General features: G+C 39.2%; 1 protein-coding gene across 3 annotated transcripts in view; it reads left to right on the forward strand.

The window, feature by feature from the left end:
* Positions 1-9,355: 9,355 nt before the first annotated feature.
* Positions 9,356-26,775, forward strand: part of STAG1 (stromal antigen 1) — a 452,889-nt gene continuing 435,469 nt past the window's right edge. For all 3 annotated transcript variants that reach the window (XM_047736238.1, XM_047736228.1, XM_047736246.1), the window contains exon 1: positions 9,356-9,635. The gene's annotated coding sequence lies outside the window, so the exon portion shown is untranslated. The remainder of the gene's footprint in view (positions 9,636-26,775) is intronic.

Below are 26,775 nucleotides of genomic sequence, written 5' to 3' on the forward strand. Positions count from 1 at the left end.
ATGGCTCAGTCAGTTGCAAGTCTGCCTTTGGCTCAGGTCATGATCCCAAGGTCCTGGGATAGAGCCCTGTGTCAGGCTCCCTGCTCAGTGAGGAGCCTGTTTCTACTACTACACCTGCTTGTGGTCTCTCACTCTCTCTCTCTCAAATAAATATATAAAAATCCTAAAAAAATTTTCTTAAAAAAAAAAAAGTCTTAACAATTTAAAAAGATTGAAATCTTACCAAGTATCTTTTCTAACCACAGTGGTATGAAGCTAGAAATCAATAACAAGAGGAAAACTGGAAAATTCACAAATATGTGAAAATTAAACAACACACTCCTGAACAACTAATGGGTCAAATATGAAATCAAAATGGAAGTAAAAAAATACCTTGAGACAATGAAAATGGAAACACAATATACCAAAATTTATGGCATAAGCTGTGATAAGAAGGAATTTTATAATGATAAATGCCTATGTTAAGAAAAAGAAGAAAGATCTCAAATAAACAGCAGATTTTTTTTTTAAGATTTTACTTATTAATTTGACAGACAGAGATCACAAGTAGGCAGAGAGGCAGGCGGAGAGAGAGGGGGAAGCAGGCTCCCTGCTGAGCAGAGAGCCCAATGTGGGGCTTGATCCCAGGACCCTGAGATCATGACCTGAGCCAAAGGCAGAGGCTTAACCCACTGAGCCACCATGGCACCCCTAAACAACATAATTTTACATCCAAAAGAACTAGAAAAAGAAGCACAAACTAAGCCCAAAGTCAGCAGAATGAAGGTAATAACAAAGATCAGGGCAGATACAAATGAAATAGCAGAAAAATAATAGAAAAGATCAATAAAACTAAGAGTTTTTGAAAAGATACCAAAATCAACAAACCTTAGCTAGTTTACCAAGAGAAAGAGAGAGGATTCAAATAAAATTATAAATGAAAGAGGAGACTTTAAAACTGATGTCAAAGAAATACAAAGAATCAAAAGAGACTACTATGAAAAATTACTTGTCAACAAATTGGAAAACCAAGGAAAAATGGACACATTCCTAAAAATATTTAAGCTACCAAGACTGAATCATGGAGAAATAGAAAATCTGAGCAGACTAAAAAGAGACTGAATCCATTATCGAATCCTCCCAATAAAGAAAAGCAATTAATAAATGAAAAAGTAACCTAAAAAATAGGATGAATATTTGCCAACCTTATATCTGATAAGGGGTTACTATCTAAAATATATAAGGAACTCATACAACTCAGTAGCAAAAAAAAAAAAAAACCCCAAATAATCCAATTAAAAATGATCAAGGAAGTGAAGTCACTATCTTGATATCTGCACTCCCATGTCCATTGCAGCTTTATTCAGAGTAGCCAAGACACGGAAACAACCTAAGTGTTCATCAACATATGACTGGGTAAAGAAAATGTGTATGCACACACATACACAACTATATAAAATATTACTCAGCCACAAAAAAATTCTGCCATTTACAACAACATAGATGAATACTTAGTGATAGATAAAGACAAATACTGCATGATCTCACTTATATGTGAAATCTAAAAACATCAGTGTCATAGACATAGAGAATAGACTGATGGTTGCCAGGGGCTGGAGTGATAAAGGCATGGGAAAATGTTAGTCAAAGCATAAGAACTTTTTTTTTTTAAAGATTTTATTTATTAATTTGTCAGAGAGAGAGAGAGAGAGATTGAGCACACAAGCAAGGGAAGCAGTAGTCAGAGGGAGAAGGCGGCTCCCTGCTAAGCAAGGAGCCCAATGTGGGATTTGATCCCAGAACCCAAGGATCATGACCTGAGCCAAAGGCAGATGCCTAACTGACTGAGACACCCAGGCATCCTGCAACGGGTACAAATTTGTAACTATAAGATGAATTAGTGGGGCACCTGGGTGGCTCAGTGGGTTAAGCCTCTGTCTTCGGCTCAGGTCATGATCTCAGGGTCCTGGGGTTGAGCCCCGCATCAGGCTCTCTGCTCAGCAGGGAGTCTGCTTCCCCTCTCCCTCTGCCTGCCTCTCTGCCTACTTGTGATCTCTCTCTGTCAAATAAGTAAATAAAATCTTTAAAAAAAAGTGAATTAGTTCCAAGGACTAATTCCAAGTTTCCAAGGACAAGTTCCAAGGACAAGTACAGCATGGTGACCATAGTTAACAATACAGTATTGTATACTTGAAAGGTGCAGTGAGAATAAATCTTAAATGTTCTCATCAAAAGAACAACATGGAACCATAGATAAAATGAAAAGGCAAACTACTGAATGGAGAAGATAGTTACAAATGATATATCCAAGAAGGGGTTAATAACCAAAACATGTAAAGAACTTTTACAACTCAACACCAAAATAACAAATAATCCAATTAAAAAATGGGCAGAGGACTTGAATAGACATTTTTCCAAAGAGAACTACAAATGGCCAGCAGACCCATGAAAAGATTCTTAACATCACTAATTATCAGGGAAATGTAAATCAAAACCACAATGAAATACCACCTTATGCCTGTGAGAATGGCTAGAATAAAAAAGATAAGAAATAACAAGCATTGGTGAGGATGTGGAGAAAAGAGACCTCTCATGCACTATTGGTGGGAGTGTACATTGGTATAGCCGCTGTGGAAAACATTATAGAGATTCCTCAAAAAATTAAAAATAGAAATACCATATAACTGGGGAACCTGGGTGGCTCAGTGGTTTAAAGCCTCTGCCTTCAGCTCAGGTCATGATCCCAGGGTCCTGGGATCGAGCCCCGGGTCGGGCTCTCTACTCAGTGGGGAGCCTGCTTCCTCCTCTCTCTCTGCCTGCCTCTCTGCCTACTTGTGATCTCTCTTTGTCAAATAAATAAATAAAATCTTTAAAAAAAATACCATATAACCTAGTAATTCCACTACTATTTACCAAAAGAAAACAAAAACACTAATTCAAAAAGATACATGAACCTGTATGTTTATTGCAGCAATATTTACAAGAGCCAAGCTATAGAAGCAAGCCAAGCATCCATGCATAGATGAATGGATAAAGAAGATGGTGTGTGTGTGTGTGTGTATGTGTGTGTATGTATACACACACACATACCATACATATATACATATACATATATACACATATGCACACACACACATATACATATATACATGTACACACACACACACACACACACACACACACTGGACTATTACTCAGCCATTAAAAGGATGAGACCTTGCCATGTGTGGCAACATGGATGGATCTAGACACTATTATGCTAAGTAAAATAAGTCAGACAGGAAAAAACAAATACCATATGATTTCACTTACATGTGAATTTAAAAAACAAAATAGAAGCAGAAACAGACCCTTAAATACAAAGAACAAAATGAAAAAGCTGATGGTTGCCAGAGGGCAGGGAAATGGGGATGGGCAAAATGGGTGAAGGAGATTGAGAGATACAGACTTTCAGTTATGGAATGAGTAAGTCACGGGGATAAAACATACAGCATAGAGAAAACTGTCAATGATATTGTAATAGCACTGCATAGTGATAGATGGTAGCTATACTTGTGGTGAGCATAACGTAATGTATAAACTTGTCACATCACTAAGTTGTATACCTGAAATTAATGTGATATTGTGTGTCAACTATATTTTAACAAACAACAACAACAAAAACAGTAAATATGTAAGGCAAAGGATGTGTTATTGTGGTACACATTTTGCAATATGCATGTATATCAAAGATCAAATTGTACATCTTACATTTACACAATGTTTTATGTCAATTCTATCTCAATAAAGCAGAAAAAATACAATTAAGAATTTAAAACCATAAACAAAGTTTATGTGGAAAGGCAAAAATCCAGAGTAGTCAATACAATATTGAAGGAGTAGAACAAAGAGAACTGACATTACCCAACTTCAATACCTAAGAGTACAACTACAGTAATCAAGACAGTGTGATATTGGCAAAAGAAAGACAAATAGGTCAGAATAGAGAGGCCAGAAATAGATGCTCATATAGTCAAATGATCTTTGACATGAAGTATTGGTGGTATAATAAACAAAATATAGTCTTTCCAATAAATGGTTCTGGAACAATTGGACATCTACAGGACAAAAAATCATCTAGACATCGATCTTACATCTTTCACAAATAATTAAGTCAACATGGATCATAGACCTAAATATGAAATGCGAAAGTATAAAACTCCTAGATGTTAACAGAGGAGAAAACCTAGATAACCCTAGGTGTAGTGATGTCTTTTTAGATACAAAACCAAAGATACAATCCAAGAAAGAAATAATTGATAAGCTGGAATTCATTAAGATTAAAAACTTCTGTTTTGCAAAAGCAATGTCAAAAGAAGACGAGCCACAGACTGGGAGAAAATACTTGCAAAAGACACATCTGATAAAGGACTGTTCTCCAAAATATACAAAGAATTCTTAAAATGCAACAGTAACTAAACAAACAACACAAATTAAAAAAATGGGCCAAAGACCTTAACAGATATCTCACCAAAGAAGATATATAGTGGCAAACAAGCATCAGAAAAGATGTCACCAGCGAAACGCAAACTGAAACAGCAATGAGATACCACTACATACCTAGCGGTATGGCCAAAATCCTGAACACTGACAATACCAAATGCTGACAAGGATGTGGAGCAATAGGAACCCTCATACATTGCTGGTTAGAATGCAAAATGGTTCAGCCACTTTGGAAGACAATTTGGCAGTTTCTTACAAAACTAAATATATTCTTACCATATGATCCAGCAATCACACACTCCTTGGTATTTATCCAAATGAGTTGAAAACTTATGTTCAGAAAAAAATACCTTCATAGGAATGCTTATAGCAGCTTCATTCATAATTTCCAAAACCTGGAAGCAACCGAGATATCCCTCAGTAGATGAATGGATAAGTAAATTGTGGTACATCCAGACAATGGATTATTATTCAGCACTAAAAAACCATGAACAATCAAGTCATGAAAAGACATGGAGGACTCTCTGCTCAGCAGGGAGCCTGCTTCCCTCTCTCTCTCTCTGCCTGCCTCTGTCTACTGTGATCTCTCTCTGTCAAATAAATAAATAAAAATATTTAAAAAAAAAAGAAAAGAAAAGACATGGAGGAAGCTTAAAGCATATTATTGAGTGAAAGAAGCCGATCTAAAGGCGACATACTGTATGATTACAATTATATGACATTCTGGAAAAGACAAACTATGGAGACAATAAAAAGATCAGTGGTTGCCAGAGGCTGCCAGAGGTCAGGAAGAAGGAAGGATGAGTATACACAGCACAGATTTTTTGGACAATGAAAATACTAGTATGTTATTATAATGATGGATATATATATATATCATATAAATATATCATTATACATTTGTCCATACCAGCAGAATATAAATCATCAAGAGTGAACCCTAAGGTAAACTATGTAGTTTGGGTGTTTATGATGTGTCAATATAGGTTCATCTTTGGTAACAAATATATCATTCTGGTGAGTAATATTGATAATGGGGAAGGAGGCCATGCATGTTGTGGGCAGGGGTTATAAGGGAAATCTCCATTCTTTCCTCCTTCCATACCTTCCTTTATTGTACCTAAAACTGCTCTAAAACCATAAAATCATTAAAATAAAAAGAGACTTCCATGAAAGGAACACCATCATTATCATTATGAGAACAAGTTGGCTGAATATCTTTCACTACAAGCAGAACTTAAAGGTCAATAGGATAATTCTGAAATCTTATTTGTGCTAAAATTATCCAAACTGGAAAAAGACAAATTTTAAAGTTAATTTGTCATCTAAATAGTCACAAACTGGGGGTACCTGGCTGACTGTCAGTAGAGCATGTCACTTTTAATCTCGGAGTCACGAGTTTGAGCCCACACTGGGTGTAGAGATTACTTAAATAAATAAATAGATCTTTTATAAATAAATAAGTAAATAGTCACCAACTAGCTTTTTGTATTATAAGGCAAAGTTCTTCATGGTATTCATTAATAAATGTTAACCATTTATTCTTCAATGCATTTATATTACACTTACAATACATTGATGTATAACTCTGCAAATGCAATTTTTAAATATATAATACTAAATATCTACTTTTGTACCAGGTTGGCTAAGAAACTGAGTTGAAATAAAACTAATGGGTATGTGTCTTCCTTTTTAGACATCTAACCCATTAAGAATGAAACTTCAAATTGGCCAAGGCTCATTTCAGATCATTTGAAATGAGCAATGAAGTAGAATACCAAAGTCAATAAGAAATGTGGACTAAGCAAATGGTTGCTCTACCAATACTATAATTCCCTATCCTAAGTAATTAAAAAAAAAAAATTTTTTTTTTTAAGTCAGATCCATGCCCAGTGTGGAGTCACCATGGGCCTTGAACTCACAATCCTGAGATCAAGACCTGAGCTGAGATCAATAGTCAGAAGCTTAATCCACTGAGCCACCCAGGGACCCCTACCTTAAATAATATTTAAGAATCTTGAGCTACTATCCACACTAGTTTCAGACATTGCTTTTGATATTTTGTTCATACCTATGGCTTGAAGCTGTTCATGAAAATTGTGGTATTTGAAAATCTTTGCCAAGAATTTTGGAATCTTAAGAATTTCACAAATGCAGAGGCTCCTGGAAGATGTGTGATTACATAATAAAGTCAACACATTATGATAACCATTACTTTATTTTACCAAATAGCTAAACTTTAAATGTACCTATTGTTTGTATTTATGATTTTTCAGACTAAATCAACTAATATGAAGAATTTGTGAAGAAAGATACAGAAATTGGAAAAAGATCAAGTCATTTCTTGCATACCATTAAGTATTTTTGATTATATTTTATAAACTATAGGAATACAGAAAGCTTTTGTGCGTTTTTTTTAGGGTGGTGAATGAAAGACAAAGACTTTCTAGAAGGCTATTATACTTGTTATGGTGGAGTCAAGCCTAGTCTTACAATTTAGAACATAGGACACTAGGTAATTATTTATAAACATCAGCTTAACTATTGAGTCAAGTGAGAGGGCAAAATAAAGAAAATTTTAGATTTCTCTAAACTCAGAAAGTTGACTACTCTGTGCCCTTGGATATTTTAAAAAATTGCTAAAAAGTTCTTAGCAAGATAAAAATAACACGGCAATAATACCAATGGCATTTCTATATAATTGTTAATTTGTTTAATACTCACAGTGACTCTATGAGATAGGTACCATTGTTTTTTCCAACGATTGAGGAAACTGAGGCACAAAGAGAGTTGTCCAAGGTCACACAGGTTTCTAGAGCAGTATTGTTTCAAATTCCTTGTTCTTAATTACTACAGAGATTACAATGTTAAGAGAAATGAGGAAATCTGAATTTTAAGAAAGCATTATTTTAAATGTTTAAATTTTAAGCTGGAGCTTCCTGGCAAGTAAGTGGAACATGAGGAATCTTAGCTGAGGAAAAATCAGAAACAGTAATTTTGGGAGACTTTTAAAGTGCAAGAATGTGGTCGAGGACAGTTAGGAGTTGAACTGTGGGATGAAGAAGAGGAGCTAGCAAAGGAATAAAACCAGTAAACCAGGTAGGTTGTAGAAATCAGGAATTGTCCTTAAATAAAGGGAAGTAGGATTTTAAGAAGGGTCTAGGGGTTGGATATGCCAAGAAAATGAAGAAGGAGAAAATGGTTAGAAATTATAACTGTCAATCTTAAATTGTAAGTTCATTTTGTTGTTATGAAGTCTGATTAAGCTAAGGAATAAAGTGCAAATGAAGGCGGTGACTGCTTCTTTTCAGAAATATGTGTGAAAGAAAGGTTGATAATACAGTACCTGGAGAGAATAGTAGCACTGGAATTTAAAAAAAAAGACAGCGGTAATGGTGTGTTGAAAAGCAAAAAGTTAGAAGCTGGTGGGTAAGGACATTGAAGAGACAAGACCTGACAAAAGTAGTGGTGGAGGGAAGTGAGAAGGGATGGCTTACACAGTCCAAGGAAGACTGGCTTTGGAAAAAAGAGAACAGGTTGATTTGGTGAGAATTTTTGAGATCAGGAACACAATGTGACTACAGTTACTTCAAGATGGAGAGAATATCAAACTGGAGAATTTATAATCCCATTGCTTTGATCCCTGGAAACTAAATGAAGTTATCTTTTAGTATAGACTGCGCCTGGCACCTTTAATAACAAGGAAAGCTGTAAACAGTCTTTGCAAAGAATATAAAAGAAATCAACCAGAGATTAGTGCGTGTGCCTGTGTTGTGTTTAGGTCGGTTGCGACTTCCTCCAGTCAAAGAGCCACACACTTTGTGCCCTTTTCGGAAAGAAACCAGAAATTGGGGTAATTTACTGGAGATTGGCTCTGAGGACTATAAAGGAATTGAGCGATTCTAAGGCAATATTAAAACAGAGCTGGCTCTAGCAACAGAGAATTTAGTCACAAATTGGGTTGATGAGCTGGGAGATTAAGGATTCACTTTTGTACTGAAAAGTTGTGAGCAGGTAAAAGATAGGAGCCACCGTCACGAAACGCGCGGGTAGGAAGAGGCGACGTTCAAGGGCGTATTTTGATCACGATCTCACGTTAGTCAATTCTCACGTCCATTTCAGAGGCACTGAAAATATCTTGTGGGAAGAGAAATCGCATTCCAAAGCTGAGGCTGTATTTTCCCGGTCTAGCTACATTCCTTTTTCACTAACTAGCCAATGCTGCCGCCTTATGCAAAGCCAGCACTAAGGAGTGGATCTGCTTTACAGAGGCAGGGACGACGCCAATCGGCCTGGAGCAGGCACTGTAGCGTCTAGATTGTCACGGGAGGGCCTGAACAGTTCTCGAAACCTTTTCACCCTTACTCGAGAAAGCGCCTTGCCAACAGTCAACAATAAATATAGCTAACACAATGCTAAGCTCAGAGACCCTCTTCAAACCCAGGAGAGGCGGGAGAAGGCTTTCGCTCCTTTACTCCTTCCCATTTCCGCAACGGGCGACCCAACGTCGGACGCGGACAGCACGACTCAAGCGGAGCGTTAGAGAAGCAGTCTCGAGACCTGGGGAGGGGCCTCAGTGAAGGGGCCGGGGGCGGGTCTCCCTCCCAGGTCTCAGAAAAGCTCCAAAAATGGCGGGCGGCAACTTGGCTAGCGGGGCGCGCAGGCGCCACGGTGGCCGTCCTTCCGCCAGCCTCAGGCGGCCCAAGAACCATCTACAACGTCCTCACCGAGAGGTATCCGCTAATTGCGATTGGCTGAGCTAGGCTACCGCTCTGCGCGGGGGCGGGGTCTCCACGCAGCGGCCACGTTTCCCGTCCCGCTGGTGCGCGTGCGTGCAATCCCCACAGGAAAGCGTTTGCGCGCGTCCCCGCCACGGCCCCCAGCTCGCGCCTCAGCTCCCTCCCTTTTCCGGGCAGGCCCGTCCCGTCAGCTAGGCAGTAAGCGTCGCGGCCAGCAGAGGGCGGTCCGGACCCAAGTCTGCAGCGGCGCCATTGGCGTGTGGAAAATGCCACCAGATGGCGGGTTAGGATTGCAGCTCCGTTGAAGGCGCGGCCCCCGCTCCCGAACCCCCGGCGACCACCCCGTAACAACCCCCCCACATCGGGAATAACACACCGGAGACTTTTGGGGGGAAACTAGGTCGACGGCCAGCGGCGCCCGGATGGGCAGCTGAGGTGAGTGCGGGCGGCGGCGACGGCGGCGGGGGGCGGGAAAGGGGGAATGCGGCGGCAGCGGCGCGGGGGCTGGAAGCGCGGATCCAAGATGGAGGCCGGGCGAGAGCGAGAGAGCGAGGGAGCGCGGGCGAGGAGCGGGCGGGCGGGCCGGGCGCGGGCCCCGCGCGGGGGAGGGAGGCCGCGCGGGCCTGTGCGGGGCGCGGCAGTCGCTGGTTGTCCGGGCGCCCCGGGGGGCGCCTGTGGGCGCGGCGGGCACCCCGGAGCCCTCGTTCCTCCCCACCCCTCCCGCGGGCCCGAAAATTCTGCCCCCGCCTGCTCGGGCACTACAGCGACGGGCGCGGAAGCCTTTGTGGCGCGCTCGGGCCCGCCGCCAAGCCAGCCCTCCGCCCTCCCTCCCCCTCCCCCGCCCGGACTCTCGGGACTCGTCCGCGCCCGACGGGGCCGGGCCGAGGCGGGCTAGTGCGAATGCCGTCCGCCGCCCGCCGCCCTGCGTTTCTGCGGTGTTTTAGCGGCGTCGTCGTCACATGACAACGAGCTCGCCTCCGCGGAGGGGCCTGGGGGTCGCTCGGCGTGGCGGCCGGCCGAGGCTGCTGTTTGGTGGGGTGGGGCAGGGGGTTGGCGACTGGGGAAGAAGGGGCGTCGAAGCCGGGCTTTCCCGCTATCTGCCTTCCCCGCCCCCGACGGAGGCCTCCCTGTGAAACGTGTTCAGGCCAGAGCACTGCCCCGCTAGTTTGCCAATTCCCCGGGAGAAGAGGCCAATAAAAGTTGTTTTCCCTCCTTTCTCGGGGTGGGGGCGGGGTGAAGAGCTGGGAAACTGGATTGCCTGGAGTTGGACCTGGGCCTTGATTGGAGGGTCTGAACTGGGTGCTTCATGTGTGCTCTAGGGACTGAAAAAAAATTTCAGGTCTTAGGATTGTCACGTCACCCTTTCTACCCACATTTGAAATGTTATCGATTCTCTTCACATTGCAGAGAATCGTGCCCGGGGCGTATAAATCGTGGGATGGTTTCGGAAGCTTATAGACCCAAAACAATGCTGTGTGTATGTGACGATAGCGAATTATTTGCTGTTAAAGTTCTTGTTAAGATGATGAATATAGTTTATTCCTAATTGTGGTCGTGACTAGAAAGGAGTATATTTTGCATCTTAGGAAATACAGTGTAAAAGTATTTGAATTCGTATAGAGAAAGTTCAGTGATTTGTGATTTATGTGGAATTTGAGTATGACTCTAGCTTTTAGTTTTCCGTGTGTTTTTAAGAAAACTGCAAATTTTGATGGTGATATACCTAGGAAAGTACACACAACAGTGAAACTAAAAACGATTTATTTATTGTATACATATTGTACTGTATTTTCATATTTATAGTGATAATATTAGATTTTTAAAAAATTGCAGAAGGGGGGATATATTGAAAGATCCGGAAAGGTTGTCTGTTTGCTTTTGATTTTACAACTTACAACATAACTTACACTTACAACACAAATTTTTTGTTTTCTAAATAAAGTTCTGGAAAACCTACAGGTGTTCTAATTTTTTTTCTTTATATTTTTTAGAATGTATTTTAAATTTATTTAAGTGGTTTACCAGTGGTCGTTTTTACAACCCAACAAGCTACTGTGAGTGGAAATTTCTTAGTATCCACTTTAGTTTTTGATGTTCTGACAGCTAGGAGATACTGAAATAGATGGGAAATATGGGAAATTATGTTACTTGGATTCCTTCCGTTGAAGACAGTGATACAATTACTGTTGATTCGAATGGCTCTTTCAAAGCCTTAGGAAGGGCTGTGGTGTAGGGGAAAGAGCCCTGGACTAAAGTTACTTTAATAAACATTCCCTAAGTTTGTCATCTTTTGCATCTTTTGGGGTGTCACTCTTTGAGCTTTACTTTCCTCATCACTAAAATGAAGGTGTTAAATTATATGATAGTTTAACAAGATCTGTATGAAAAAGCCTTTTTTTAGTAGTTAAAACTTCAAACATTTTATGCAGTTTTTACCTTTTCCCCTTGATTCTGGATCTGTATATCTTCATAATCAGTGCTGTGAGGGAGGTCTAATGCAAAAAAATGCATTTGTTTTTAGCCTGGGTTTAGGGGTACAAGAGCATCTGGCTCTAGGGGTCCCAAACAGACTAGGTCCAGGCACTTCCTGCTGACAAAATCCAAAGGCTGAGAGACAAAAGGTGGTGAAACAAGTTTATTTCAGTGAGGCAAACACTGGGAGAACTGTTTCTCCCGAATGCTAAAACTTCCAGGTTTCTGTAAGGAAAATGTGAATCAAAGGTGGGTGGGTACATGCAGGGGGGACAGTGAAGGTCAAGTCAGTCATTGTCCTAGAGTTCCTCACATGGGGTCTTGGTGGCCCAGGGCAGTCCTTATTGGTTGTGGGTGTAGTTTGGTTCTTATCAGGGGATGCTTTGCTGGTTTAAGAGAGGAGCCAGAAAGAAGAGCTTAATTAATAAGAAAGTACAGACTGAGGCAAAATGGAGGTCAAAATGGAGGCAGCTGAAGTCCTGTTTCATCTTCCCCGTTTTTCCTTTGCTGCTTGGTCCTGTACTGAGGGAGTGTATTCATTTTCTTTTGATGTATAGCATTGTACAACTAATTTAGCAGCTTAAACAACATCCAGTTACTGTATCACAGTTTCTATAGGTGAGCAATCTGGGTAGTGGTAGCTGGACTTAGTAGCTGGAGATGTAAAACATCTCACCAGATCATCTCATCAAGATGTCAGCTGTGGCTACAGTTTTTATCTGAGGTTTAGAGTGTTTTTGCAGGCTCAGTACGTGTTGGTACAGTTAATTTCCTTGAGGCTGTAAGGCCCTCTTTTTGCCACCTTTTGGTTAGTTTACCACTAGTCCACATAAGCAGTTCCCATATGATTATGGTTACTTTTATTCAGACAAGCAGGAGCCAATCTCCTTGACTTCCTCCATCTGACCTCTAAACTCTCCTTTCAGACCCTTTTTTAAAGCTCATCTGGTCCAGTCAGACCCACCCAGGATAATTTCCTTTTGGGCCATTCCACTGATCAGGAACCTTAAATACATATGCAAAATCTATTTGCCTTATAACAACCACTGGAGTGATGGTATCCCATTATATTTACAGGTCTCCCCACAGTCAAAGGGAGTGGAATTTATAGGGTGTGGGTCATTGAGGGTTCTTAAAATTTTGTCTGCCATTGGGAAAGAAGTGTTTTTACTTTTGCCTTTTTAGAATCTGGATATACGTAGGAGCAGAGCACAGAAGGAGAGCAATAACTGATGTGATGAGTTTACTTATATGTCTTTAAACCTTTCCTTCCCATATTTCCTGGTATCTCACTTTAAGTGTCTCTATGAAAACATTTTATTGCATTTAGAGGAAATTAAAAACTACAATTATAGTAAACTTTAGGTAATAAGAAAGGCAATAGGAGATTATGTAATTGTCATTATTCCTTGATACCTATTGTTTTAGCCATTTAGAGATGAGATTGAGTCTCATAAGGTAAGAGATTTTAAAGCTCAAGATAACACTCCTATTAAGTGACAGGTAGATTCACACTCATTGCACCAGGCAATTGTTGTGGTATGATTAGTCCACAGTTTGTGAGGAAGAAATTCTTATGAAAAAGAATAGTTATTTGAAAGGGTTAGAGTAGGGATACTATTGGTTGAACAGAGAAGATAGCAGAAGTTGGGTCATGGTATGTGGGATGGTTTGAGTCTAAGAAAAATATTTTCAAGAGGAGGCGATTAGTTTTAGTTAAGGATATCAAGCTTTAATAAATATAACAAGGATGAGGTAGGTGCCTGGGAGGCTCAGTCGTTAAGCGTCTACCTTTGGCTCAGGTCATGATCCCAGGGATCTGGGATCAGCCTTGCATCGGCTCCCTGCTCCACAGGATGCCTGCTTCTCCCTCTCCCATTCTCCCTGCTTGTGTTCCCTCTCTCATTGTGTCTTTCTCTCTCTGTCCAATAAATAAATAATCTTTAAGAATATAACAAGGAGTTGGGGCGCCTGGGTGGCTCAGTGGGTTAAGCCGCTGTCTTCGGCTCAGGTCATGATCCCAGGTCCTGGGTTCGAGCCCCGCGTCGGGCTTTCTGCTCAGCAGGGAGCCTGCTTCCTCCTCTCTCTCTGCCTGCCTCTCTGCTTACTTGTGATTTCTCTCTGTCAAATAAATAAATAAAATCTTAAAAAAAAAAAAAGAATATAACAAGGAGTTAAAATTGTGAGGGAGATACAACTTAATTTCTTAATAGAGAGGGGATGGATATATTAGGGGCTTGGTAAATCTTTGTTAACTGAATAAACATATAAGTCTTTGGAATTAAGATGTCTCTAGTTACTGCGACACTCCTTAGGGAAGAGTAGAAAGCAGAGACCTAAAAGAATACTGTTGTATGAGGCCTAGAATGAGATGAATCTTGAGATGGGAATTATGTCTCAGGAGAAGGAGGGGTCAGTTTTCTGTCACTTCAATAGTTAAGAAAGGATAGGATCCCAGCTTTCTGTCTTAGTGCTAAGAGAAACCTTGTTTATTGAGAAAATGTGATTATTTTTAAGTGAGCTTTAAGTAGGTCATAGATCGGTTGGTTTTGTAGAATCTTTTCTCCATATAATTCACTCCTTATTGCTTCCCTCAAGTTTTTTTCTTTTCCCTCTTCTGATTCTGTTTTTGCCAGTTTATGCTGGAAGGACATCTCAGGTCCTATTTTCATAAAATACATTCCTTTGTGTCATGGTCTGAATGGTGCCCTAATAAGTTGCCCAGATGTCTCTATAGAGTTTTGCTATAAAGAAACAGCTATAAAAATGACTCAACTTGCTAGAAGCATACAGTTAACAAAAATAATTTATATTGTGACCCAGTATAAGCATATACACAATGGAAATAGAAGTTTCACGAAATAACATTTAACCTTTATGCAGTGCCCTCTGATATTTTCTCATTTTGTTTTTTAAATTAAGAATGTTGGTTGCAACTCACCTAAGTGATACCATGAGTCAGAGTTGGAAAAGCATTGAACTTTGGTAATCAGAATAGTACAGAGGAAAACCACAAGAAGAAATAGTTTCACTTTTATCAAATTGGTAAACATTAAGGATTCTGATAATATCAAGTGTTGCTGAAATCTGGAGAAATTATACTCCCATTTTTGGCAGGAGTATAGATTGACAGCCATTTTGCAGAAAAATTTGATTTATCTAATAAGTTGAAGATAACATGTGAATAAAAATGTTCACAGTAACTTTGCTCGCAGTAGCCAAAATTTACTTTTTGTTTATTTCTGAAGATTTAGTTTATTTATTTGTCAGGGAGAGTGTGAGAGAGTGCGTGTGCATATGGCACACAAGCGGGGGGTGGGGTGGTGGTGGCAGGCAGAGGGAAAAACAGTGGGACTGTAGCTCAGAACCCTGGAGTCATGACCAAAGGCAGATGGTTAACCGACTGAGCCACCCAGGTGTCCTACTAGCCAAAATGGTGGTAGAATGAATAAAGAAATGGTGGTTTTCAAGAGTCAAAATAACCTTGATTCCTAGGTTAATTTCATGTTGTCACAGAGTATTATCTTTTTTATATTTAATATTAGGGATTTGGGATATTCATGAGGGATATTGTTTTGTAGTTTTTTTTGTAATGTCTTTGTCAGATTTCAGTGTAATGATTATGATGGTCTCAAAAAATAGGTTGGGAGGTGTTCCTTTATTTATTGAAAGAATTTGTTTAGCATTGATATTCTTAATTGAATGTTTGTTAGAATTCATTGATACTGTCGAGACTTGGAATTTTTCTTTGTGGGACGGTTTTTGGTAGTAGTCCAATTCAGTTTTATTATTAGACGTATGGCTATTTAGGTTTTGTTTCATCTTGTCAGTTTTGGTAAGTTGTATTTTTAAAGATGTTTGTTTATCTCCTTTCATTTATTGAATAATTGTTTATAAGATTCCATTGTAATCCTTCTAATGCCTGTAGGCTCTGTAGTGATAGCTCTTCTTTAATTTCTTGTGTTGTTAGTACACTTTTTTTCTTGACCAGTATCATTCTTAGTTTACCAGTATTGTTACCTTTTCAAGTAATGACATTGCTAGTTTTCTCTATCTTCTCTATCTCATTTGTTCTTTTCCTTATAATTTTCTGTCTTCCACATTTTTGCTCTTTTTTTCTAGCTTTTTTTTTTTTTTTAAAGATTTATTTATTTATTTATTTCACAGAGAGAGAGAGAGAACAAGTAGGCAGAGAGGCAGGCAGAGAGAGAGGAGGAAGCAGGCTCTCCGCGGAGCAGAGAGCCCGATGCGGGACTCGATCCCAGGACCCTGAGATCATGACCTGAGCCGAAGGCAGCGGCTTAACCCACTGAGCCACCCAGGCGCCCTTTTTCTAGCTTCTTAAAGTGGAATCTTAAGTTATATATTTTAGACGTTTCTTGTTTTTGTTTTTTAATTTAAGCATTCAAAACTATCACTTTTCCTGTAAGCATTGCTGTATTCCACAAATTTTGATATGTTGTATTTTTTGTTATCAATTTGAAATAATTTCCAATTTGCTTTGTAATTTCTTCTTTGACATGTGGGTTACTTAAACGTGTATGTAATTTTCAAATATTTGGGATGATTTTAGGTATCTTATTGATTTCTAACTTAATCTCCTTTTGAGGTCAGATAATATATTCTGTATGATTTTAATCCCTTTAAATTTATTGAATCTTGTTTTATGTTCTGTCTTGGTAAATGAACTTTTTACAGTTGAAAAGAATGTATTGTGCAGTTGTTGGGTGTAGTATTCTGTACACATCAATTAGTTTAAGGTGTTTTGCTGGCCTTTTCAAATCATTTCTGTATTTGCTGTTTTTTTTTTTTTTTTTTTTTTTTTGGGAAGGGGTTATCGTTTTATCAGTGGCTGAGAGGTTAAAATATCCAATTTCTGTTTCATGCAGTTGTCTTTTCCGCCTTTAATTCTGTCAATTTTTGGCTTGTGTTTTGAAGCTGTGTTATTAAGCACATACAATATATAATATGTCTTCCTGATGAATTGATCTTTTTATCATTTGAAATATTTATCTTTCTCTTTGGTGATACTTTGTTTTTGGGTCTACTTTATGTACAACTACTTCAATTTTCTTGAGCTTACTATTCCCATTATATATCTTTATTCACTGATTTACTTAAAAACTTTTTTTCTTTGTGTTTCACTTGTATCTCTTTAAGGCAGCAAAAACAGTTGTTTTTCTCTTTTCCTTCTTTCTTTCTTTCTTTTTTTTTTTTTTAAGGTTTTATTTTTCATTTGACAGAGACACAGAGAGAGAGGGAACACAAGTAGGAAGGGAGAGAGACAGAGAAGCAGGCTTCCCCCTGAGCAGGGAGCCAGATGTGGGCCCAGTCCCAGGACTTTGGGATTATGACCTGAGCCAAAGGCAGACATTAATGACTGAGCCACCCAGGCAGTCCTCTCCTTTTTTTTTTTTTTTTTCTTAAAGATTTTATTTATTTACTAGAGAGAAAGCAGAGGCAGGGGAAAAGGAAGACAGAGGGAGAAGCAGGCTACCCATTGAGCAAGGAGCCCAATGTAGATGCAGGACTTGATCCCAGGACCCTGGAACATGACCTGAGCAGAAGGCAGATGCTTAACCAACCCAGCCACCTAAGCATCCCATGTTTTGCTTTTTTCTGATAATGTGGAAGTAGAATCTCTTTTTCGTTTATAGTAAACATTGATTATGTGCTAATGCCTGTCATGGATGGTCAGAGGCCTGAGATTTTATTGTACTTGAAGGCTAACAAGTTAACCTGCCACAGTGTAATGGATACGGGGATGAGGGGGAGGCTCCTTGGTCAAAGAGAGCAGTGCACTACAGCAATAGCAGTAGTGGTAAGTGGTGGTGGTCATACTGCATAGTATCCTTTAGTGTTGTAGACTAATTGTCTCAAGACCATGCAGCTAATAAATGACAGAATCAGCATTTGCATCCGATCTCTGAGCCCCAGTTTGCACACACTATGGTAGTGTAAAGATAGGACATCTGCACATGCATTGGGTTGGGTTACAGGAGATGAATCTTAAGCCTAGGAAAACTTGAGTCTTTATAATGGATAGTAAGCATGGTTCCCCTTTTCTCTGGAGATGCTATTTCTCTTTCCAAGACTGTTCACTATATAGATAATCTTGAAAAGTTTGGGACACAGGCATTTAGTGCCTCTGTTTTCAAGACATCCAGAAAAGTGAGAGACCCATGGAGAACTGTCTCCCAGAACTGCCTGATGAATTTTCTTAATTTTCCCTGTGTTGTTTGGGATTAAGTTTTCCTCGTATTTCTCACATGGCTGCAGTTTGGCTTTTCAGCCCTTTATCTGTACTGTGCTTCTCTTTGAGTTTTATGCTTACAGGAAGTTGGATTACATACTTGTATCCTAGCCCATCTCCCCATGTCTTTGTTCTGGTGTTAATAAGTGTAAAAGAAAATACTCACTGAGTATTTACTATGTACCAGTAAACATCTTACAATAATAAAGCAACAAAACAAACTAATAGGAATAACGTGTGAAATGCTATGGAGGGGGTTAGGTTCAAGATACTTCCGAAGCTTAACTTGCAAAATTAAGGGGAGATGGCTTTCTCCCTGTCAGTTCACTCCAAATAGTAAATACATTATGTTTTGGAAGTGATAAGAGTCAGAAGAGTTCTTTCGCAGAGTCCCTTTCTGATCAAAGTAACATTAATAATTACATATTACCCTTACTGTTTTTAGGCTCTCTGGCAAAATTTCTCTTCATAGTTGTTGAATTCTGTAAAGGCCCAGGTAGATGTTTGAGACACCATTGCCTATCTTCTCAATCTTAGGCAGACAGTGTGCTTTATACATAGTCAAGCATGAACATGACCTTATTGTCTCTTTTGAGGTACTTGATTCCTTCTTTTATTCTAAAGCTCTGTTGACCCTTATTGTATCAGGTTAGTATTTTTCCTATCTCATTTACAGCACTGAGAGGTAGGCTTCTTCTGTTCTCTGGTAGCGATAGTATAAAGTAGCAAATATGCAGAAATTTTTATGACATAAGGCAAGATATAAAAGCTAAAATTGCATAAGTTGTGTTCTACTTTATTGTTCAAACTTAAATTACATTTTGGGAAGAAAATGTTTTACCGTGTATCTTGCGTTGCTGAGGGTAGTGAAAAAGTTCATATGTTTACACCTGAAGGAAGCACTGTCACATGATGAATGACTAAGAAAGACATTGTTCAAGAGAGTTCCTGGCACCTGAGTCACACTGCCTGTGTTAAATTCTAATGCAGCCCCTTCCTAGGTATGTAAACTTGGGTGAGTTCTTTCTTTTCTTTTCTTTTTTTTTTTTTTTTAAAGATTTTATTTATTTATTTGACAGAGACAGTGAGAGAGAGGGAACACAAGCAGGGGGAGTGGGAAAGGGAGAAGCAGGCTTAGTAGCCCAATGTGGGGTTTGATCCCAGGATCCTAGGATCATGACCTGAGCCGAAGGCAGACACTTAACGGAGCCATCCAGGGGCCCCACTTGGGTGAGTTTTTTAATAACCTCTCTTACCTTCAGTTTTCTCATCTCTAAAATGGGAATAAAAGTATACTTCTGTCATGGGTTGTTGTAGAAGTTAAAGAGTTAGCTTTAGACTAATAGACTATTGCATTGCACATAAATTATAAGTTCAGTAATCTTAAATTTAAAAGGTGAATAAAATTATAGGTAAATAAGGAGGTTACTTTCCTGAAGGAAAGCATTTTAATTAATGGTTCTTATCGGCACATAGAACTAGCAGTAGATTAAAAGTTTATTTCATTTTTTAAAAGATTTTATTTATTTATTTGACGGAGACTGAGATCACAAGTAAGCAGAGAGGCAGGCAGAGAGAGGAGGAAGCAGGCACCCTACTGAGCAGAGAGCTGGATGCCGGGCTCAATTCCAGGACCCTGAGATCATGACCTGAGCTGAAGGCAGAGGCTTTAACCCACTGAGTCACCCAGGTGCCCCAGATTAAAACTTTATTAATGAGAATGGTCAGAGGATGAGATATTATGGTTAATTGAGATGAGGGTTATAGCCAGAGTTTTCTGCTTATTGTTAAACATATTTCAAAAGTTGAGCTCTTTTTTCTTTCTTGAGAATGTACTGCATCCTGGAAAGATATTGTAATGTCTTTTTGATAATTGCGAAATTTTGTTGGCTGTATCAGGATTATTATCTATAAATATTGGTTTTGCATATATAATTTTGCAAGTAAAGTCTAGGAATGAATTTTATCAAGAGCAGAATATATGTTTAAAGTTACCTCTTTGAGTAAGTTCCTAGATAAAATGACAAATGACTGATTTTTCCTCTCATAAAAATGGGGTTACAGAGTACAAAACCCTGGTTAATCTACATTTTTAAGTTATGGATATTTAGTATTTTTACTTTTTAATAGGCTCCATGCCCATGTGGGGCTTGAACTTAGGACCCTTAGATCAAGACCTGAGGTGAGATCAAGAGTCAGACACTTAACTGAGTTACCCAAGCGCCCTATTTAGTATTTTACTTTATAAATGTAAAGGAAGCATGGGGTAGGAGAGAGAAAACTAGTGAAGGGCTAGAGACCTGAGTTTTAATTATGGTTCTACCACTAATTAGCTATGTGTCTTTGAATCATTACATCTCTGGACCTCAGTTTCTTCATTGTAAACTTAGTGTCTTGGACCTAGTTTCCAAAATTCCTTTAAGTTTTTTAGTACCTACTGAAATAATCAGGAAATCAGCTCTGATCAGATAATGCAGATGTTTTTATTTGAAAGTCTTTAATTTTGAAAAACCCAAGTGCATTTTCAGCAGGCTTCTTTTGCCTTTGATCTCCCATTGGTTATTAGAAAAATTTGTGTTTTCTTCTAGCTGATAAGTATACAGACCAAAATGTTAATATTTAGGTAGTGTTTATAGTTTTTGGTGCCAGCTGTTGGTGTGTGTTTGCTTCTTTATTTGTTGAGAAAGAGGTAGATTAGCAAGTGGTTTTGTATAAATTTATGGAGAGTCATTCATAATTTATTGAAATCTACAGTAAGCCATACACTGTATATATGAAGACATTGTTGCTCTGTGTACAGAGAAAGCAATTTATGATTCAGAACTTAGGTGATACTTTCTCCACAAGTCCTTTCTTGATAACCTGATTCCTCATTCTTTCCTCTTCCTCCTTTCCTGATAGTCAGGATTGGTTTGAGTGCTCTTCCTTTGTGTTTTATTAGTAATGCTGTGCCAGGGCTATTATGACTGTGGAATTGGTGCTCTACATAAAGGTACCTGGCAAAAAGGGTAGGTGGCAGCTGAAATCCAGATTTTATTCTGCTTGACAGACTCCCCTTTTGCTTTTCACTTTTTAAAAAATTCACCTGTCTAGAGGAGGCCTTTTTCCCTAATTCCTATGAAAGAGTCTGTGTATGCTAGCGTTAGTGTACCACTAAGACCACTAAGAACATTCTGTAGTTTTTTTTTTTTTCTAGCGAAGTTTTATAGTAGATAATAAGTGCCTTGAGGTGGTTTGTTGAAGTGAGCAAATACTTCCTGAAGGTGAATTTTGGAAGAAGAGTGAAAGTTAGCTAGTCAAGAATGGTACGGTGGAGATAGGAATGCCATTTTAGGTGACTATAAAGGAAGCAGGTTGTGATCTAGTGTGGACCAGTGGGTTCTCCAAGTGTGGTCCATGCACCAGCAGTGTCACTGTTATCTGGGAGCTTGTTAAGAAATGCATGTTCTGGGGCTCCTGGTTGGCTCAGAGGGTCAAGCCTCTGCTTTCAGCTCGGGTCATGGTCTCAGGGTTCTGGGATCGAGCCCCGCATCGGGCTCTCTGCTCAGCAGGGAGCCTGCTTCCCTCTCTCTCTGCCTGCCTCTCTGTCTACTTATGATCTCGCTCTCTCTGTCAAATAATTTAAAAAACAAAAATTCTTAAAAAAAAAATGCACGTTCTTGGACCTCTCCCCAGTCCAGCTGAATTAGAAATTTTGCAGAGACCAGCAAATTTTAACAGGTCCTTCTGGTGTCTCTGATATAGGCTGATGTTTGAGAGGCACTACTATAGCCCACTTGTTGATGAAGCATTAGTTTAGTGTGTGTTCAGAGCATTGGTTACCTATGGAGGAGTGATTAAAATACAGAGCTGTAAGTAGTGATGAGAGTTCCTAGTGTGCCAAACTGAAGAGTTTGAACTTTGTCTGTAGGCCACTGGCTGCATATTAGAATCACCTGAGAGCTTTAAAAATTTAACAGTGGCTTGGATCTATCCCAGATCAGCTCACACCAAATCTCTCAGTTTCTGATGCATAGCAAGGTTGGGTACTATGTAATTGTCAGATTTGGTTACTGATTATAATAGTTTATACGTTTATTGAGGATATGTCAAATACTCTGTTAAGTAGTATAAAGTAATTAAATAGCACAGCAGTCTTACTTTGGTATGTTCCCATTTCACAGATGAAGTAGAGAGGTTAAGTACCTTTTCCCAGTATTACTTAGCTGGAAAGTGGTAGGTTTGAGTCCAGTGTTTTGTGACTCTAAAGTCTAATCTCCTAAAGCAAATCTTTTTAAATTTTTAAATTTAATTTAATTTTTTATTTTTTAAAGATTTATTTATTAATTTGAGAGAGAGAGAGAGAGAGAGAGAACGAGCAGGAGGGGCAGAGGGAGAGAAAGAATCCCAAGCAGACTCTGTGCTGAATACGGAGCTGGCTGCAGGGCTTGATCCCATGACCCTGACCCTGAGATCCCTATCTGAGCTGAAACCAAGAGTTGGAGACCCAACTGACTGTGCCATCTTGGTGCCCCCAAAGCAGATCTTTTTAAAAACCAGGGTTCATGAACTTAGATTGGAAAATATCACATCCTTATCTTCACTAACCTATAAGTGAGATTTGGCATTTTGTTTGATTTTGTATGTGAGCAGCAAATCACAATTGTGCTATCAATACCTTTGATTTTGTTATCAATAGAAATAAATATTTTCATATGAAATTACAGATGTCTCAGATGTTCCCAAAACCAGTTATAATCTGTACTTTAAAATGAGGCTGATTGTTAGATGCAGCTGTAGATCTTTTATTTATTGTGTTAGAGAAGCTTATATTCCTATGTCACAAATTTGCTTTTTTAATTTGTTAATAATTAACTAATACAAAATGATTAATAGTTAATTCCTTTTCTAAGGGTGGTACCATTTGCTGAGAGTTTAGTGGGTAGTGATGTGTAGGGTGGAGAGGGAATGAGAAAATCCATTTGTTTGGTTGTCTCTCAGAAAGAGATCCTCAGAGGCCCCCGGATGGCTCAGTGGGTTGGACCTCTGCCTTCGGCTCGGGTCATGGTCTCAGGGTCCTGGGATCGAGCCCCACATCAAGCTTTCTTCTCAGTGGGGAGCCTGCTTCTCCGTCTTCCTTTGCCTGCCTCTCCCCCAGTTTCTGCTCTCTGTCAAATAAATAAATAAAATAAAATAAAAAAAGAGATCCTCAGAGATACTCTCTTCTTTCCCACTCTTTTTTGACTTATTAAATAGGACTGAACCTCAAGTTCTTCATTACACATCAGAGTTAAAAGATTAAAAAATGCTTTGGGCCTAGAATGCTTTTTTTCTAAGAACTGATTAAAAAAATTAGAGAAGAAAATGATACGCATTATCTTACCAGGCATTTTTTTTTTTTTTAAGATTTTATTTATTTTTGAGAGAGAGAGAGAACGCACGTGCGCATGTGCATGCATGTGCACATGTGGGGGGTGGGGGGAGGAGCAGGGGGAGAAGCAGACTGCCTGCCAAGCAGGGGGCCTGATGCATGACTCAATCCTAAGACCTTGGGATCATAACCTGAGCCAAATGGAGATGCTTAAGGGACTGAGCCACCCAGGCACCCTCACCAGGCACTCTGACTTCCTGTGGTCTGATAGTGTTGTTCAGTAGAGCTTTTTGCAGTGATGTATATGTTTTGTATGTGTGCTATCTGGTATGTTAGTTATTAATGAAAGTGATGCAAAGAAGCAAAATAGTATAATAGTAGTTAACAGCAATGTAGTAATACTAAGTAATAGCTACTAGGTTTTCTTACATATCAGACACTGTTCTAAGCATATTCATATGTTATGTAATTCTTAAAGGTAACTGTGAAGTGGGTACTACTGTTAAGTCTCAGCTTGTAGATGAGGAAACCGAAGCACAGAGAAGTTCATTTTTTTTTTTCAAAGGTCACATAGCTAGTAATAGCAGAAGTAGGGTTCAGATCTTGGCAGTTTGGCTTCCTTTGTGTTCCTTGTAATATATTCCTTTATCACTTTCCTCAAACTCCCAGACGCAAATACAGAATACTGTCAGAAACAGATGTTAGAAGGAATTTAAGATAAATAATTTTGTTCAAAATATTGTGTAATATTTTATAGTACTTTGCCCTTCATTATTGAGTCTAATCATGAAGTGAATTTACTATTTTATTTGCTATAAGTAGACTTGTGTTAGATGTAGTAGTAGGTTATTTTTAGTTAAAGGACACTGTTAAACAGCAATTTAGATCCCCCCCCCCCAGGTTAATTTAAAGCTAGGTTCAAAAATGAATATTAATATGGTTATTCTATTTACCGACACTAATTGCAGTGTATTTCGGAGGTCATTTTGTGATGAATTTTGGTTTTGTTCAGTGGATATTTGGCTTTCTCTAGTCAGTGTGTATGAATAACTTAAGCTATGTTACACCCAGTATGTTGTCTGTGGAGGTCCAGAATGGGGAAGGTATCTTTTAGGGACAGAGTTCTCTTCTGAACCATATTCAGAGCAAACTGGTGGTAAAGTGAGATTAAAAGGGGCAAGAGATGTGGCTTTTTTTTGTGGTGCCTGACTGGTTCAGTCAGTAGAGCATGGGACTCTTGATCTCAGGGTTGTGAGTTCAAGCCCCACATTGGGCATGGAGCATCCTTAAATTGACAACAAAATGAAGTGGCATTTTTCATTTCTCTGCTATAGGCATTGTGCTTGGTGCTCTACATACATAGCCATCATTTATTGAATACGGGCTGTTTATCACACCTTTCTAGTGCTTTAGGTTTATTACATATGACATTTAACCTGTACATAATCCTATCATATCAGAGAATATGTTGGTAAAGATATTTTACAAATGAGGGCTTTGTTAGGTTCTTTCTTTCCCTTCCATTCTCCTCCCCTCCACTTCAAGGGGAAACGATGGTAAATACAGGTGGGGAATGAGATGGAAGTGGTGCTGAAATTATCATTGATGTCAACTCACTTGGTTCTTAAGGTTCTCCAGTTATAAATTTGTTCATTTCATTTTGGCTAGGTATTAGAAATAAGATAAGGTGTTTGTCTCTTGTGAGAGACAGTCAGTAATCAGGTAAACATAATCATATACTGATTATGCTATATTGATGCATATATTAATAAATGCTATAAAGGGAATATATTAGCTACTGTGATGGGTAATAATGAGATACATACATACATTTAGTCAGGAAAGGCATTTTCCAGGACGTGAAATTTAAGTTGAGACATGCACAGAACTGGGGAAGAGTGGTCCAGGCACAAGGAAGAGCAAAAGCAAAATTTCTATAGCAGAAAGGGCTGTGGTATTTTAGGAAGTGAGAGAAGGCCATAGTGACTAGAGGGAGCATAATGCGGGGTGTTAGTGGCATCACATGAGGCTTGAGAGGTAGACCAGAGTCTGGATTATGTAGGGTGTATTTGAGTTAGTAAGGGCTCTAATGAGTGCAGATTTTGTTGTAGGTGAGAAACTATTGGAGAGTTTTCAGCTGGGGAACCACTAGAGAACCACTCTAGTTCAGTGGTTCTCAACATGTATTTTGTTTCCCAGAGGTTATTTGGCAACATCTGCAGACAGTTCTGGTTGTTAACAATGGGGGGTGATGGTGTATGCTGCTAGCATTAGTGGGTAGAGGCCAGGGATGCTGCTAAACATTCCCCAGTGCACAGGATGGCCCCCTACAATAAGGAATTATTACCCCAAAATGTTAATAGGTTGAGGAGTTATGCTCCAGCTGCTGTGTGAATATTAGATTGCAGTGGGGGTTGAATGGAGAGGAGAGGGTTAGGTTGTATTGGTGTCCAGATGACAGGTGATAATGCCTTGGACTAAGGTTGTAATAGGGATAATGATGACATGTGTTCTGATTCCCTATGTGTTGTGGGGGTAGAGTAGGTGATGAGGGAAAGGGAGGCGTCAAGAATGATTTCCAAGTTTCTGACTTCAATAATTGAGCAAATGGTGGTGCTATCCTAAGATGCAGAAAATTGGAGGGAAGACCAAGAATGAAGAGTTGTGATTTTTAAAATCTTATTTCACAGAATCTGAGTTACCATTAATAGAAGACACAACACTATTTTACATACAATGAAAAAGAAACATATGCCATAATGCCTGTACAGCCTATAATTGGTCCCAGCAACCACTCATTTGTTGAAAATTTTTATCTATTCTCAGAGATTTGACAGTTTCTTTTGCTTTTGCCTTCATTTGCACTGCTTGGCATGTGATAGCTTGTCCTTTTGTATATATTTTGCAGCAAAATATAATCAGGTTCATCTTCTTGCGGCTGTTCTCATATCCCGTAATTCACTTCATTGTTGCATTACAAGAAAACATGGACTTGGGATTGCTGCTAGCAATAATGAATGTTTGATTTGATCATCTATTTTTGTACTTTTGTACATACTGACTGTTCATTTCAATGCCAAATTATAGAATATTTTTAAAGACGTTTTAAAGGTATTTAAAGTCAACATGCATGAAACAGTGCACATAACTTAGTTGATGTCATGGTGGACATCTATGACGAAGTTCATGGTTGAGCAATGACAACTGTGTTTAATTACTATCTGTCTAGCACAATTATAAAATGCTGTTGATGATGAGATGTATCTTTACCTGAAAAATGTTAAAATAAGGGGAAAAATGTACACGTAGAAGGGCGCCTGGGTGGCTCAGTGGGTTAAGCCGCTGCCTTCCGCTCAGGTCATGATCTCAGGGTCCTGGGATCGAGTCCCACATCGGGCTCTCTGCTCAGCAAGAAGCCTGCTTCCCTCTCTCTCTCTCTCTGCCTTCCTCTCCGTCTTAAAAAAAAAAAAAAAATGTACACGTAGAATGGGTGAAATATA

This window comes from Lutra lutra, chromosome 1 (genome assembly GCF_902655055.1).
Source record: "Lutra lutra chromosome 1, mLutLut1.2, whole genome shotgun sequence".
NCBI classification, from domain to species: Eukaryota; Metazoa; Chordata; class Mammalia; order Carnivora; family Mustelidae; genus Lutra; species Lutra lutra.